This window comes from Rhinatrema bivittatum, chromosome 2 (genome assembly GCF_901001135.1).
Source record: "Rhinatrema bivittatum chromosome 2, aRhiBiv1.1, whole genome shotgun sequence".
Lineage (NCBI taxonomy): Eukaryota > Metazoa > Chordata > Amphibia > Gymnophiona > Rhinatrematidae > Rhinatrema > Rhinatrema bivittatum.
The window spans coordinates 509,971,957-509,988,526 of record NC_042616.1 but is presented as its reverse complement, the minus strand read 5'-3'; the positions used below and the strand labels follow the sequence as shown (position 1 = coordinate 509,988,526).

The window sequence follows — 16,570 nt, the reverse complement described above, 5'->3', positions numbered from 1 at the left end:
ACACACTGTATGGACTAATGGATCTTTTATTCTTTCATCATCTACTATGTTATAGAATTACTATGGGTGACCAGAGAATTAGAAAGGAAACATGTGCTGGATGTAGCTTACTTGGGATTTCAGCCAAGTTTTTTTTGGTTTTTTTTTGTAACGTTTCTTTAATTGATGCAAATGAAAATTCCAACATGAAATAACCATACAACTTGTACTTCTATTACATCAGTTTATGATTTTAGAAACTGTTACCCAGAACAGCAACATAAACACAGGACAAACATCCAGTCACACACATACACACCCAGTCCATCAGATTAGCTAAAAGCATATGCAATACATGTGTGGGTAACTTGAGCGGCAATGACAAATTGCAATAATGTAAACAAGTCCATATAGTAGGAATACATCTACTTGAATCCTTCTTTATAGGACAAAGGTGTAACTTTCCAAAAGGTTTCCCAAGCCAATAAATCATTTTTATGCAGATGTTTTTGCTGAAATTTGGCATCAAGCCTTTTTGTTAAGTTCCAATGTACTCTAACATTTGTAAATACCACATTTTTAATGATGGAGAAGCTTCTATTATCCATACTTTCAATATGCAGAATTTGGCCAACAAAATAGCCAACTGAGCAAATTTAACATATCCTTTAGATAGATAAGATGACCAACTCATGTTTCCTAACAGCAAAACCTCTCCCAAAAATGGAGATTAACAGCAAAACCTCTCCCAAAAATGGAGATTATCGGCAAAGCTTTTGATACTGTCCCACACAGGGGCTCATGAATAAACTGAAGAGGCTGGGGGTGTGCTCCAAGATGGTGGACTGGATTAGCAACTGATTGAATGATAGACAACAGAGGATATTAGTAAATGGAATTCACTCTGAGGAAAGAAGGGTGATTAGTGGAGTGCCTCAAGGATCTGTCATAGGGCCAGTTCTGTTCACTATTATTGTAAGTGATTATTCTGGATGGGTTGCCTCTTTGCAGATTACATTAAGATCTGCAACAATCAAGAAGGTCCATCCAGTCTTCCCAGCAAGCTTTTTTTGTAATTTTAATTTTTTATTATTCTTTTCTTGTAGGAGAAGTGCTGGCAGATCCACTGAAGGACCTGTTTATTGGATCTTTGGAGATAGGAGAAGGGTGGTCATAGTCCCGCTTCACAAAAGTGGTAGCAGGGAGGAGGCTAGAAACTACAGGCAGTTTGCCTTACTGTGGTGGTGGGAAAATGAATGGAGAGACTGCTAAAGGAAAGGATCATGACCTATCTGCAGTCCAATGGGTTACAGAATGTGAGGCAACATGGTTTTACAAGAGGAAGTTCCTGTCAAACAAATCTGATTGATTTTTCTTTTTATATGGTGATTAGAGAATTGGATCAAGGAAGAGCACTAAATGTGGTTTTCCTTGGATTTCAGCAAGTCTTTTGATAAATAAACTGGTGCGTGCAGGCTATCCCCAAGTCCTCTGTAAAGGGTAGTAGCATCTGCCGCTCCATGCAGGCTACCCCCAAGCCGCAATGCAAACTTTAGGTGTAATAGGAAAATGTTACCCATTCTTTCATTTCCATTTTCTAACCAGCAGTGATCCTCTGTGTTTGACCCATACTCTTTTGAATTTCATTACAGTTCTTGTTTACACTACCTCTTCCAGGAGGGCATTCCATGTGTCTACCATCCTTTCCATAAAGAAATATTTCCTGACATTGTTCCTGAGTCTTCCCCTACTTTGAGTTTCATATTGTGACCTCTAATTTTGCAGTTTCCTTTCCATTGGAAAATATTTTATTTTTGTGCATCAATAATGACTTTCAGATATTTCAAGGTCTGTATCATATGTACCCCATCTCATCTCTTTTCTAGAACATGCATACTAAGGTCCTTCAGTCTCATTTCTTATGTCTTTCCATACAGATCCCACACTATTTTTGGTTGCATTTCTCTGGACCACTTCCATTCTGTTCTTATCCATTTTGAGGTGAGGCCTTTAGAAATGAACATTGTATTCCAGGTGAGGCCTCACTAAGGATCTGTACAGCGCCATTATCACCTCCTTTTTCCTGCGTGTTATGCTTTTTGATGCAGCCCAGTATCCCTCTGGCCTTAGCCTCAGCCTTATCCCATTGCTTCGGTATCTTGAGATCATCAGATACTATCACCCTGAGATCTCTCTCCCAGTTCATGCACCTCAGTCTCTCACCCCTCAACACATATAGCTCCTTCGGATTGCCATACCCCAAATGCATAACTCTGCACTTTTTGGCATTGAATCCCAACTGCCAAATATTCAACCATTTCTTGAGTTTTCTAGGTCGCTTCTTTTTCTGCACCTTCAAGCATGTTCACTCCGTTGCAGATCTTAGAGTCATCTGCAAAGAGACAGATTTTAACTTCTAATCCCTCCGCAATATCGCTTACAAAGATATTGAACAGAACAGGTTCAAGAACTTTTCCTTGAGGCACTCCACTTATCACACTTCTTTCTTCAGAACAGGTTCCATTTACCACTACAAGTTGATGTTTGTCAGTCAACTAATTTGTGATCCATTCTACCACACTGGGACCCATACGCAGGCTTCTCATTTTATTTATGAGCCTCCTACGTGAGACCAAAACAAAAACCTTGCTGAAATCCAAGTAAACCTCATCTAGCACTCTTCCTTGATCCAGTTCTCTAACCAAGTAATCAGATTAACTTGATAGGAACTTCCTCATGTAAAACCATGTTGCCTTGGATCTTATAACCTATTGGATTACAGATAGGTAATTATCTTTTCCTTTAGCAGTCTCTCCATTAATTTTCCCATCACTGAGGCAAGGCTAACCAACTTGTAGTTTTAGCCTCCTCCCTGCCACTTTTGTGAAGCAGGACCATGACTGAAAACTGAACTGAAGTGTTTAATATTTCTTCTATTTCATTATTTTTGAAACCTCACCTAGAATATAGACAGGGTCGAGGTGGTTCAGAGAGAGGCCAAAACCCATGAGACTTAAGGATCCACATATAGATGTCCTACAGAAGAAGACAGATTGGGGTATATTTATTTAAAAAATGTATAATCCGCCAATCCAAAATTCTAAGCAGTTCACAAAAGAAACATCCATAAAATAATAATAACATCAAAAGACTGTATCAATCAAACATGCAAAAATAATAGCACTGTTAAGAATTGAACAGTAGTAGTAGTAGTTGAAAAGTGATATGATAGAAATATTTAAATACCTCAAATGTATAAATAATATACAAGAAGCAAAGCTTTTTCAGAGATCTTGGTGTGAGGTTCAGAGGGATTTAGGCCCAGGAGCACCTTTAGGAAACATTTCTTCATGGAAAAGGTGGTGGAAGCATGGAGTGGTCTCCCAGTGGAAGTGGTGGGGATAAAAACGGTAAAGAAATCCAAGCAAGTAGGGGATAAGCAAGGAGGATCCCTGTTCGTAAAGACAGTGAAGGGAAAGCCAAAGATGTACTGGGTTTTATGGCATTGTACCAGGAATGAAATTGGGAAGGCTGGATGGACTTTATGGTCTTTATCTGCTGTCATGTTCTGGGTTTACAGTTGAGACAGAATTACATTTTACACAGTCAGGACCTAAAGATTTGTTAGAATGTGAGGCATCTCCATGGCAGGTTATTTCACATCCTTGTTCTTTCTTTCAGCAACAAGGTCAAGAAGAGGCTGGAACGTCAGCAGAACTTTACTACATCCATGAATCAAGGGGAAGAGTGGCTTCTGTGCAGGGGGTGAATTTTTCAGTAAGTTGTGCTTTTTATTTGCTCTTCCAAGATGAACTCAAGTTTTCCCCCTTCTACGGGCACTCGATACATGTAACACAAAGTGGCGGGAACTGAGTGACAACCATAAAAACTGATTTGATCAGTCGTTTCGATAGCAAATGACCTACTTACCAACAGCCTTCAGAGATATTGTGGCAAAAAATCAGTAGTCGGTAGTAATAATAAAATCTGATTTGGCCACTAGCTTTCATTAACAGACATCCAAATTATACAAAATAGAGATATTTCATACTCTGGTAAGAAAACTGATATAATTATTTGTAATATACACGTATATACACACACATACATAAAATCTGGATATTTAATAAGGAACTCATGGCAATTTTTTGACACGTCCCATTGCCCAGAAGAGATGGCTCCAGAGTATTCTGCAGAAGAAAATGCCATGGTTTTGATGAAAGATACTATTTCAGCAAAACCACAATATCTAATTTTAAAATGACCATTTAAAAATAAAGGTCTTTGCTGCATCTTTGACATTGTTCCTATCGATCATGCTCAGTGGCCAATGATATAGTCAGTAAAGGCCAAGGATCCTCTCCACAGTGCTCAGGAGGGGAAATAGTGTTGTCCCCAGGGAAGCCCTTTTTCCAGGCCTGAGAGGAGAAAGACAGTCAGCATAGGGAATCCTCTTCATGATTTGTTGTCACTTGTACTAAACGCTGTGAGTTTAGTTTCATGTGTTTCTGCAGGAATGCATCTTCCCCGCTATGTGGGACTTAGCAAAGCCATTACGTATCTTTGGGAGTGATTAACAAGAAATAGATCTACTTTTTGGATCTACTGGGTACTTGTGACCTGAACAGGCCACTGTTGAAAACAGGATGTTGGGCTCGATAGACATTGGTCTAATCAGCTTGGCAATTTCTTATGTTCTGTAGGTGTCCACAGGGAACTCCAGAGCATGACATGGAGTCAGGCACAGAAAATTGCCATTGTTTAGCACGTTGTGCTAAGTAATAGAGTTCCACAGTAGTATGCGCTCTTAGGGCCGGATTTTAAAAAAGTTATGCGCCGGGCCTATTTTCAAAAGGCCCGGCGCCGCGTGTAAAGCCCCGGGACGCGTGTAAGTCCCAGGGCTTTACTAAAGGGGCGGGAAGGGGGCGTGGGCAGGGCGGGGTCAGAGGCTCCAGGCACAGCGGCCATTTGCTGCTGTGATTTGGGATCGTGCGTCAGCAGTTGGCCGGCAGGCGCAAAAGGTAAATTACAAATTTTGGGAGGGGGTTAGAGTAGGGCTAGAGGGAGGAAAGGTTAGGGAAGGGGTGGGAAGGTCAGGTTAGGAGGGAGGGAACGGGGGAAGGCAGTGGGGCTCGGCGCGCGCAAGGTGCATAATTGTGCACCCCCTTGCGTGCGCCGACCCCCGATTTTATAACATGCACACGCCTGCGCGCGCATGCTGTAAAATCGAGTGTGCATGTGTGCGCGCGCATGTTATAAAATCGGGGGTGCATGTGTGCGTGTGCGTCTTTTAAAATCTGCCCCTTAGTGAGAAAGTAAAAATACCAAAGCTCTTTCCTTTGTATTTTGGAGATTAGCAGACAGAAAGAACCTTTGCTGCCTCACCTCTGATTGGTTTCTGGGTCATTACTGACAATAATGTAGTAGATGACGCAGAAAAGACCATCTAGTCTGCCATTTTTGTCTGATCTACACTGCTAAGAATATATTCCAGCTGCCAGCCCTAGAAGCTTGCCCACGTATAGAAGATTGCTCCTTATCCAAATCCATTTTAAGTCATCTTCCTTTCTTGGGTCTTTACCAACCTGGGTAAATAAGCAGACATGTTTCCATACTTAATCCAACATCCAAGAGCCTTTCAGCCCCCATTAGGATGCTTGCACTCATTAAGCGGCTACCGGAGAATCTCCAGTGGAGTGTGTGGTTGGAGGGCGGAAGCTCAGCAATGGGGAGAAGCTGTGAAAATGCAAAGATCAATAACCTGTAAAGGAAAAGTTTGTTTTCTCTGCAGAGAGAATGCTCTGACGATGTACTGTACTCTTGTGGAGTGAAGGAGCCGTTCTCTGTACCCTTTACTTTGTTTTTGAGGCTAACCTTTCGCTTTAGGGGGTAATTTTATTTTCAAAGTGAATTTACGGGCACAAGTCCCTTTTCTAGTCACACGCAATTATATTTGCTATTATGTACATGGAAATTTTTGGGAAAATTTACACTCTGTGAGGGAGTCTATAGGAAAAACCATCAGACCACCTTAAGGAACCAGGTACAGATGTCTCGCCCAGTGTTCCTTAAGATCCAAACCCGCAAGGAATCCTGGGTGAAGGGAGGAACCCCTCACTAGTGTACAAGATCTTAGGGCCTAGAAGGGTTAGAAAGGCCCCGCAGAACAGACAGGAACCCATTCTATGCAAAGACCTACTATGTGTGATGTCTGAGTGCTATCTGAACTTAAGGTGAGCTGCATTTGCTTATTTGACCTTCCTTTCACTGTAAATAAATTGCACTTAAAGGAAACAGCCAGAGTCTGCCTCCTTGTTCCTTCTGGCTGTTTTTCAAGCTGCAGTTTGCCAAATTACCACATATGTTGGCAGCAGTGTGATCTCTTGCCTAAGCAGGAAGCACAGGCAAGAGCCCACAGCCGCAGCAGCAGCAGAAAAAAAAACCTCCTGCAGAGTCTATTTTCCTTTTCCTGGAGCCTCCCAGTTATACTCACCCAGCCTTCACATAACAGGCCAAGGGGGCTAGCCCCGCCTGTATATCAGGGATCAAACAGAGAGTAGGACCAGACAGGCCAACAAGTTAATTTTATTCCCCCCTCCCCACTGTCCCCAGAGACGTTCGTAGTTGAGAGGCAGCTTGGTAAGCAGGGAAGATGGAGTAGGTGAGCCAGATCTTTGCCACAGGGCAGGAATAATTACAGAATGCCCTGCAAACACAAATTGATCAGCAGCAGGCATTGCGAGAGCAGGTGATGCAGCAGCATACAGTACTAACCCATATAGCACAAACTGTGCAAACCGCTGTAACCAGTCCATTTCCCATGTCAGCAACACTACTTAAGATGACCCCAGGAGAAGACCCCGATGCTTTTCTGAAAAACTTTGAATGTTCAGCCTGATTCCCAGGCTGACCAGAGGACAGGTGGGCCCAAAAAACAGGATGGAAGTCGGTCTAGTAAAGCCGTGAGGGATGTAAACACAGAGAAGCCGAAGGTTCTCAAAAGATATTTATTGGTATAAAAATTCCGTGAATGCCTGACTCAAGGCTTGAGTTTCGCCCAATGAAGGGCTGCTTCAGGGGCTGTTAGGAACAGATTTGGTCATTTGACAAGTAGCATTTTAATTTTCTCATACCTCATTCAGATTGACATCAACAGAGAATCCCAAAACATTGGTAACAGATCTATAAGTGTCTTGTTGATGTGCTCATTCCAATTTATTTATAAAGGAGCTCTTAAGCTCATGACAGTGTGAATACTTTGGGTACATTCAAAACATGCTGGCTCCAAATCTCAGAGTATTTTGGTTAAATAGCGGGGAATCGAAAACGTCCTGACTGTAGGAATACTTATACAGCAATCAAAATATGTCAGTGCACAACGTGTACAATTCTCTTTGTCAAACAAGACACTTATAGACCTGCTACCAATGCTTTGGGATTGTCTGTTGATGTCAACCCGAATGAGGTATGAGAAAATTAAAATGCTACTTGCCAAATGAACAAATCTGTTCCTATCAGCCCCTGAAGCAGCCCTTCATTGGGCGAAACTCAGGCCTTGAGTCAGGCATTCATGGAACATTTATACCAATAAATATCTTTTGAGGACCTTCGGCTTCTCTGTGTTTACAACCCCCCAGAGAACAGGTGGGCTACCTATCTGGGGAATCTACTCACTGGGAGTAGCCAAGGTGCCTTCCAAACTGCCAATCCAGAAAATAAGGCCATATACCAGGAAGTCAAGGCCACCATTCTAAAGAGAGCGTGACTCACCCCAGATGCCTACCAACAGTGATTTCGGTGGGGAGTTCCTCAGGCTGGAGAAAATCCAAGGAACATATTCCACAGACTTAAAAATGTCACTTAGAAGTGGCTGCACCCAGAATGAAAGACATGTTTGGAGATAGCCAAAGCGGTTCTGCTGGAACAGTTCCTAGACAGCCTAGAATGGCCTATGCGATAGTGGGTCTGCCAACACCCACATCTTATGGTTGAAAAGGCATTGGAATTAGCAGAGGCCTATTAACAGGCCCAGACTATGCCTTAGTCACCATAGTTTCCAGAGAAGCCACTCAACCTGGGTAGAGGACGATAGAGTCCTAAGAGCCAGAGGTTCTGACAATCAGTAGCATAGATTCAACCAGACTTTTCACCTCAGTTGCAAGCCTTAGCTGGACTGTCATGTTTCAGCTGTGGAGAAAAGGGCCATTTTACCATAGGGAAGATGAACCCATGCATGTTAATGTCGTGGCCCCATACCTTTGTAATTTCATGGATGTCCCCAGCCAGGGAGTCTCTACTTTTGTGATTGCAGTTGAGTTAGATGATATTCCAACCCAAGCATTAGTGGATTCTGAGAGTGTGAAAATGCTTGTTCGAAGAGAAGTAGTGAAATGAGGCCATATTGACTACATCAGAGTAGTGACCCTGGCATGCATTCATGGTGACCAATAGCAGTATCCAACAAGCCAGGTATAACTGAAGACCCCAGTCGGCTAAGACAAAATTGAGTTGGGAGTTCTTTCTTGGGTTCCCTATCCTGTGGTCAAAGTATGGGACTGTCCAAACTTTAAGAGCCTCTGGAACCAGCGCACAATGGGTTCACCCAAACACAACAATGAAGAATTGGATTTTCCAGAACTCTTTCTTTTGGATGATCCAGATTGCTATCATAAAGACTCCAAGACTCCTAAGTCCTGGAGGTCACGCCAACAAGATAAATACACTTATGCTGTTAATTTAGAGGCAGCTGAGGAAGGAAGGATCAGAGTTAGGGGAAGAACAGCCAGCTACCTAGAATGTCTTACCTGGCCCCTTTGAGTGGGGAAAAGAGAGTGACCCGGGGAGCTTCAGGCGACTCAGAGGGAGGATGAATCTTTTAAGTGGGCTCAGAAGTATATATAGAGGGTGGACAGAAAGGTAGTCCCTCTAGTGCAGCTTATGATCCCTATTCCTCCTTATTTTGTGATGAAAGGGGATCTACTTTACCGATTCACAAAGGGAATTACAGAGGGGAATTGATAGAACAACTTCTATTTTACAAACGTATCATCAGAAGGTCAAGCAACTAGCACATAGCCACCTTTTAGGGGATCACCTGGGGGAGGAAAAGAACCGGGAGAAAATATTGGCATAAGTCTATTGGCCAAGTCTACATAAACAGGTCCAGTTGTATTGCCTGTCCTATCCTACTTGCCAACTCACAAAGCCTGCAAGTGTATGAGCGGCACTTCTCTTACCAGTACCCATAATTGAGACCTTTTTGAAAGGGTGAGCATGGATCTTATGGAGTCACTAGAGAGATCTACTCAAGGAAATAAGTACATCTTCGTCATTCTAGACTATGCCACAAGAAATCACTATGGAACATGAAAACCCCGATGGTGGCAACCGCCCTAATGGCAGAGTTTTCACAGCTTGGGCTGCCCAAGGAACATAAGAACATAAGAAAATGCCATACTGGGTCAGACCAAGGGTCCATCAAGCCCAGCATCCTGTTTCCAACAGTGGCCAATCCAGGCCATAAGAACCTGGCAAGTACCCAAAAACTAAGTCTATTCCATGTAACCATTGCTAATGGCAGTGGCTATTCTCTAAGTGAACTTAATAGCAGGTAATGGACTTCTCCTCCAAGAACTTATCCAATCCTTTTTTAAACACAGCTATACTAACTGCACGAACCACATTCTCTGACAACAAATTCCAGAGTTTAATTGTGCGTTGAGTAAAAAAGAACTTTCTCCGATTAGTTTTAAATGTGCCCCATGCTAACTTCATGGAGTGCCCCCTAGTCTTTCTACTATCTGAAAGAGTAAATAACCGATTCACATCTACCCGTTCTAGACCTCTCATGATTTTAAACACCTCTATCATATCCCCCCTCAGTCGTCTCTTCTCCAAGCTGAAAAGTCCTAACCTCTTTAGTCTTTCCTCATAGGGGAATTGTTCCATTCCCCTTATCATTTTGGTAGCCCTTCTCTGTACCTTCTCCATCGCAATTATATCTTTTTTGAGATGCGGCGACCAGAATTGTACACAGTATTCAAGGTGCGGTCTCACCATGGAGCGATACAGAGGCATTATGACATTTTCCGTTTTATTCACCATTCCTGATTGCTGATAGAGTAGGAGACCCTGTTCGTGTCCAAGGTAATGTAACAACTCTGCACCTTGTTTAAGGTAAAGATTCTGCGCACATCAGTATATCACCCACAGACCGATGGCCTCGTTGAGCACTTTAACCAGACGTTAAAGCAAATGTTGAGGAATTATTTGTGGATGAAGATGGTAAAGAACTGGGATTCCTTGTTGCCGTACATGTTGTTTGTAGTTCGCGAAGTGCCCAAGAGCTCAGTGGGGTTTTCCCTTTTTGAACTACTATAAGAGAGGAGGCAGAGAGGAATTTTGTACATAGCTTGGGAAACTTGGGAAGATGAAGGAAACCCTGGGCAGAACCTCATGGACTATGTTCTCCAGGTGCAGGATTGGCTAAAAAACGCTGGAGAGGTGGCTTGCCTGTGCCTCGAGAAGGCTCAGACTACCCAAGCCCGAGCTTATAATTGACCCACGGTCCAAAGACTATTCCAGCCAGAGAACTGCATCCTTGTCCTCCTTCCCTTTTTGGAAAATAAGCTATTAGCCCGATGGTAAGGACCCTATGAAGGTTTTTTGTTTTTTTTTAAAACAGGGCCCGTGGATTATAAAATAGCCCAGCCTAATAAATGAAAGAAAACTCAGATCTACCACGTAAACCTTCTGAAGAAGTGGGTTCCACAGGTGTGTGGAGTAGTAAAAAAAAAAGAATTTGGTCCAGAAGTTGGACCTGAAGTGGACCAAATCCAGATTCCTTTTGGAGAGCAGCTGGTGAAGTCAGCATAGGCAGCTGACTTAAACAGCTGGTGAAGCAAAACAAGGAGATCTTCTTGAACCTACCGGGTCATACACAGCTGGTGCAGCATGGCATCATTATGTCTCCTGGAGTTGTTGTGCGGCAATGACCCTATCGTATTCCTGAGGCCAAAAGCCACATTATTGAGACTGAAGTGAAAGAGATGCTCTGGCTCAGAATTATAGAGAAGTCTAACAGTAATTGGTCCTTACCCATAATGTTGGTGCCAAAGCCACATGGCAGCATAAGGTTCTGCATTGACTTAAAAAGGTCAGTGAGGTCTCAAAACTTGACGAGTACCCGATGCCTTGAGTGGATGAGCTGATTGAGTGTCTGGGATCAGCCCAGTTTATTTCTATCCTGGACCTTACAAAAGGGTATTGGCAGGTGCCTCTCACACTAGCAGCAAAGGAGAAGACTGCGTTTGAAATGCCTGGAGGACTTTTCTAATTCACCATCCTCCCTTTTGGACTCCCTGGTGCCTCTGCAATGTTTCCGCGCTTGGTTGACTGCCTGCTTTGCCCACATCAAGGGTACGCAGCTGCCTATTTGGATGGCATTGTGGTGTACAGCCCGGATTGGAAGACATACCTAAGCCAACTCCAGGCCGCGCTAACCAGTCTGAGGAAAGCAGGACTGCCGGACAACTCTAAGAAGTGCTTCCTAGAGGGGCAAGAAGTCCAATATCTTGGCTACACCCTAGGGAAGATCAAGGTTCATCCACTGACCCAGAAGATTGAGGCGATCACCTGGGTGCCAGTCCCACAAACAAAAGTGAAAGTAGCGAATTCCTAGGCATCACGGGGTACTATAGAAGAGTTATTCCCAATTATTCAGAGAAGGCAGAGCTTCTCACAGTGTTGTTGGTGAAGAAAGCACCGGAAAAGGTCCCTGGACTGCTCTCCCATAACTCCTCGCCTATTATGAAGGCAATTCTAAACTTTGAGCTAGACCTTGCAAAAACAATAATCTTGGAAGACTTCAATCTACATATCGATGCCCCTTCTCTAACCCATACAGCACAGGTGTTTTTAAACACTTTCTGCCTGTGGCTGGCATCAGATCAGTTTTGTTCCCACATACAGGAGAGGTCACTCTCTTGATTTGGGTTTTATCAACAATTCTGGTTTTTCCCTGGAATGTACAAATGGCTCTGTTAGCGAAATCCCATGGAGCGATCGATTACTGGCTTCTATCATTCTCACTAATGTCCTTTATAAAAAATAACTCTTTATCCACGCATGACAAGATATAATCATAAAGTGAGGTTTTATTGATCCTCAAGGTCTGGCGGCAGAAGTTTTACCTTTACTAGAAAAAATATATCTATGATTCCCCAGATGAACTTTTATATCTATGGGACACTGCACTGGTAACTACCCTAGATAAATTAATACCTGTGAAGCAGTTTAAAAAGAAAAGAGCAAAAGTTGCTCCTTGGTTCAACGATTCTCTCTAACATAAGAAAAGCAAATTGAGAAGGTATGAAAGGAACTGGCGTCAAAATCCAACTATATCTAATAAGTCCAGTTATAAATCCTGCCTCTCAGTTTATCAGGAAGCTATCTCTGCAGCAAAGAAAGCATACATCTACTGTAAACTAGCCACCTCATTTAACAATCCTAAAGAACTCTATTGTTCTGTTAAACAGATTATTAATCCCATTCCATGTTCCTTGGTCATACCTTCCTCTCTCCCTGGGCTGAACATAGTAGAAACCTTTGCTGTATATTTTAATGAAAAAGTACTCTAATGTAAGAAACACATTTCATATTTCATCCAATGTCACTTTTGATTAATTCCTCTCAGATAATACTATTTGGGAAGAATTTAGCACTGTCACTGAGCCAAATATTATTCAAATTATTGTCAGAATGGATTCCTCTTCTAGTCCCCTCAATCCCTGTTCCACAACTTTATTGAAATCAATCAGGATTGAAACAGCTGATTTCATTTCTAACTTCATTAATGCTTCCCTCAAACATGGCTTCATTCTAGAATGTCTGAAGCAGACCTCTGTCCACCCCATTCTCAAGAAACTATCTGCGGTTCTGACCTCTTTATCTAGTTATCAGCCCATTTTCTCACTATCATATCTTGCTAAAATCTTGGGAACTGTTGTTCTTCATCAGTTTACAACCTTCCTTGACTTTAACGATGTTCTAGACGAATTTCAATTTGGTTTTTTGAAGTACCTTAATACTGAAATGCTTCTTCTTTCTAGCTTTGACACAGTGAGACAGGATTTCGATCAGGGAACAACTTTTGCACTTGTTTTGCTTGATACCTCTGCCGCTTTTGACACAATTGATCACACAATTCTTTCAAGGTTATGGTCTCTTGGATTCATGGGTTCTATTCTTTCCTGGTTCATCTCCTATCTCTCAGATAAGATCCAACAGGTCAAAAATCGGCTCAGACACTTCATCTTGGATTCCTCTGAGCTCTGGTGTACCCCAAGGCTCTGAATTATCAGTTGCATTATTCAATATCTACTTGAGCCCTCTGTACCATCTTCTTGCCAGCCTTGGGGTATACTAAAAACTATACGTTGATGATATTTAGTTCTTTTTTTCTCTCAAAGCCTCATGGACACTAGCAGAAGAATTCATTATTTGTTGCCTCTCAAATATTCAGAGCTGGCTTAATCAAAACAAACTAGCCCTTAATGTCAAGAAAACTGAAATCATTATATTATCCCGCTTTCTTGTATCTGGCATTCCTGAAAGTGGCCCTTTCAATATTCAAAATATCATCACATCAAAAGTTATTTGTAACCTCAGAATCTTCATTGATCCCGCTGTCTCCATACAAGATCACATTGAAGCTGTAACCCAATCTTCCTTTCACAAATTACAATTATTATGGCATTTGAAACCTTTACTAGAACCCAATGACTTCTAAACTGTCTTACAGTCTCTCCTCTTTTTCAGTATTGAATATTGCAACTCTCTCTTCATTGGCCTCCCTGCTTATGTAATTTGCCCCCTTCAAATTATAACAAATTCCACTGCCCGACTGTTAACAGGGGTCCCTACACGTAACCACATTACTCCAGTTTTACAATCCCTTCACTGGCTCCCAATTCCATATTGCATTCAATATAAACATTTCTTAATAACATTCACTCTTCTTGGATTGCAGCAACCTTGAAAATTCATAAACATCCAGATCACTAAGATCCTCCAGGCAGGGACTACTAGATGTCCTCTCAACAAAAGCAGTTCACCTTGATGAAACTAGGAAACATGCTTTCTCATCAGCCGGCTCCCTCTAGAATACTCTCCTGAAGGAAGTTAGAACAATTCAAGATCCTAAATTCTTTAAAAAAGCCGAAAAAGCATACCTCTTCTAGAAGGCATATCTGAAGTAATTATCCAGAATATCTCTTGCCTGACACATGATTGATGCCATACTGATATTATTGTATGTTAACTTGTTTGCAAATTTGTTTTTTATACTGATTAGGTATGTATGTTTGTACCCCTCCCTGAACATAGAAAGGGTGGGTAAAAATGTTTTAAAATAAAAATAAATAATTAAGGCCTTTCGGGCTCTGAAAGAGGTGTTATGTTCCGAACTCGTCATGATAAGTCTGGACTTCACAAAACCCTTTAAGGTGCAGACTAATGCCTCAGAAGTAGGCTTGGGAGCAGTCTTAGCCCAAGAGAAGGATGGCCAAGAACATCCTGTGGTATACATTAGTCAGAAGCTGTTGCCACTGGAAAGGCGTTATTCAACAGTCGAGAAAGAGGCCTTGGCAGTCAAGTGGGCCTTAAAGGCCTTATGCTACTACCTACTGGGACAGCAGTTCACGCTTGTACCGGACCACCAACTGCTCCTTTGGATAAATAGAAATAAGGAGTCCAAAGCAAGGGTGATGAAATGGTTCCTTACCCTACAACCTTTCAGCTACAAAATACAACATAGGTCAGGAAAGGAAAACACCAATGTGGATTTACTTTCCCGAAAGGTGTCGCTGATACAGGCAGGCGCTCATCCGAATAAGGGTGAGCTGAGAGGAAGGGTATGTGAGGGAGTCTATGGAAACTCCCTCAGACCACCTTCAGGGACCAGGCATAGCTGTCTCACCTGGTATTCCTTAAGATCCAGACCCACAAGGAATCCTGGGTGAAGGGACAGCTCCTCACCAGTGTACAAGAACTCAGGGCCTAAAAGGGTTAGAGAGGCCCTGTGGAGCAGATAGGAACCCATTCTATGCAAAGACCTACTATGTGTGATGTCTGTGTGCTACTTGAAATTAAGGTAAGCTGCATTTGTTTGTTTGACTTTTCTTTCACTGTAAATAAATTGCCATAGTCTGCCGTTTCCCGAGCCACTATTGCCAAGCTACTATATGCACATGCTTTTGAAAATACACAATATGTGCTTACATCCAGACCCCCTCCCCAACCCCGCCACTGGAAAGACTTCCATTTAGTCTGGGAAAAATAACATGTAAACAGGTAGTATGTGTGCAAATTTACCCACATAGGCAGGTAAATTTGTAAAAGGCCATTTCTGCTGGTAAAACGCTGCTTTGTCCACAGAAATACCTTTGAAAATTACTCTCCCTATGAATAGGGAAATGAGAGCATCACTTAAAAACATAAGAACATATGAAATTGCCATGCTGGGTCAGATCAAGGGTCCATCAACCCCAGCATCCTGTTTCCAACAGAGGCCAAACCAGGCCACAAGAACCTGGCAATTACCCAAACACTAAGAAGATCCCATGCTACTGATGCAATTAATAGCAGTGGCTATTCCCTAAGTAAACTTGATTAAAAGCCATTAATGGACTTCTCCTCCAAGAACTTATCGAAATCTTTTTTGAACCCAGCTACACTAACTGCACTAACCACATCCTCTGGCAACAAATTCCAGAGCTTTATTGTGCGTTGAGTGAAAAAGAATTTTCTCCGATTATCTTAAATGTGCTACTTGCTAACTTCATGGAATGCCCCCTAGTCCTTCTATTATTAGAAAGTGTAAATAACCGAGTCACATCTACTCGTTCAAGACCTCTCATGATCTTAAAGACCTCTATCATATCCCCCCTCAGCCGTCTTTTCTCCAAGCTGAACAGCCCTAACCTCTTCAGCCTTTCCTCATAGGGGAGCTGTTCCATCCCCTTTATCATTTTGGATGCCCTTCTCTGTACCTTCTCCATCGCAACTATATCTTTTTTGAGATGCGGCGACCAGAATTGTACACAGTATTCAAGGTGCGGTCTCACCATGGAGTGATATAGAGGCATTATGACATTTTGCGTTCTATTAACCATTCCCTTCCTAATAATTCCTAACATTTTGTTTGCTTTGACTGCTGCAGCATACTGAGCTGATGATTTTAAAGTATTATCCACTATGATGCCTGGATCTTTTTCCTGGGTGGTAGCTCCTAATATGGAACCTACATCGTGTAACTACAGCAAGGGTTATTTTTCCCTATCTGCAACACCTTGCACTTGTCCACATTAAATTTCATCTGCCATTTGGATCCCCAATCTTCCAGTCTTGCAAGGTCCTCCTGTAATATATCACAGTCTGCTTGTGATTTAACTACTCTGAATAATTTTGTATCATCCGCAAATTTGATAACCTCACTCGTCGTATTCCTTTCCAGATCATTTATATATATATATATATATATATATATAAACCGTATATATATTGAAAAGCACCGGTCCAAGTACAGATCCCT

At 42.2% G+C, this 16,570-nt stretch overlaps 1 protein-coding gene across 2 annotated transcripts in view; it reads left to right on the top strand.

Annotated features, from left to right (window-relative positions):
* The window catches only part of ATXN1 (ataxin 1), a 758,516-nt gene that overhangs the window by 141,124 nt on the left and 600,822 nt on the right, over positions 1 to 16,570 (top strand). For both annotated transcript variants that reach the window (XM_029590698.1, XM_029590697.1), the window contains exon 2: positions 3,661 to 3,756. The gene's annotated coding sequence lies outside the window, so the exon portion shown is untranslated. The remainder of the gene's footprint in view (positions 1 to 3,660; positions 3,757 to 16,570) is intronic.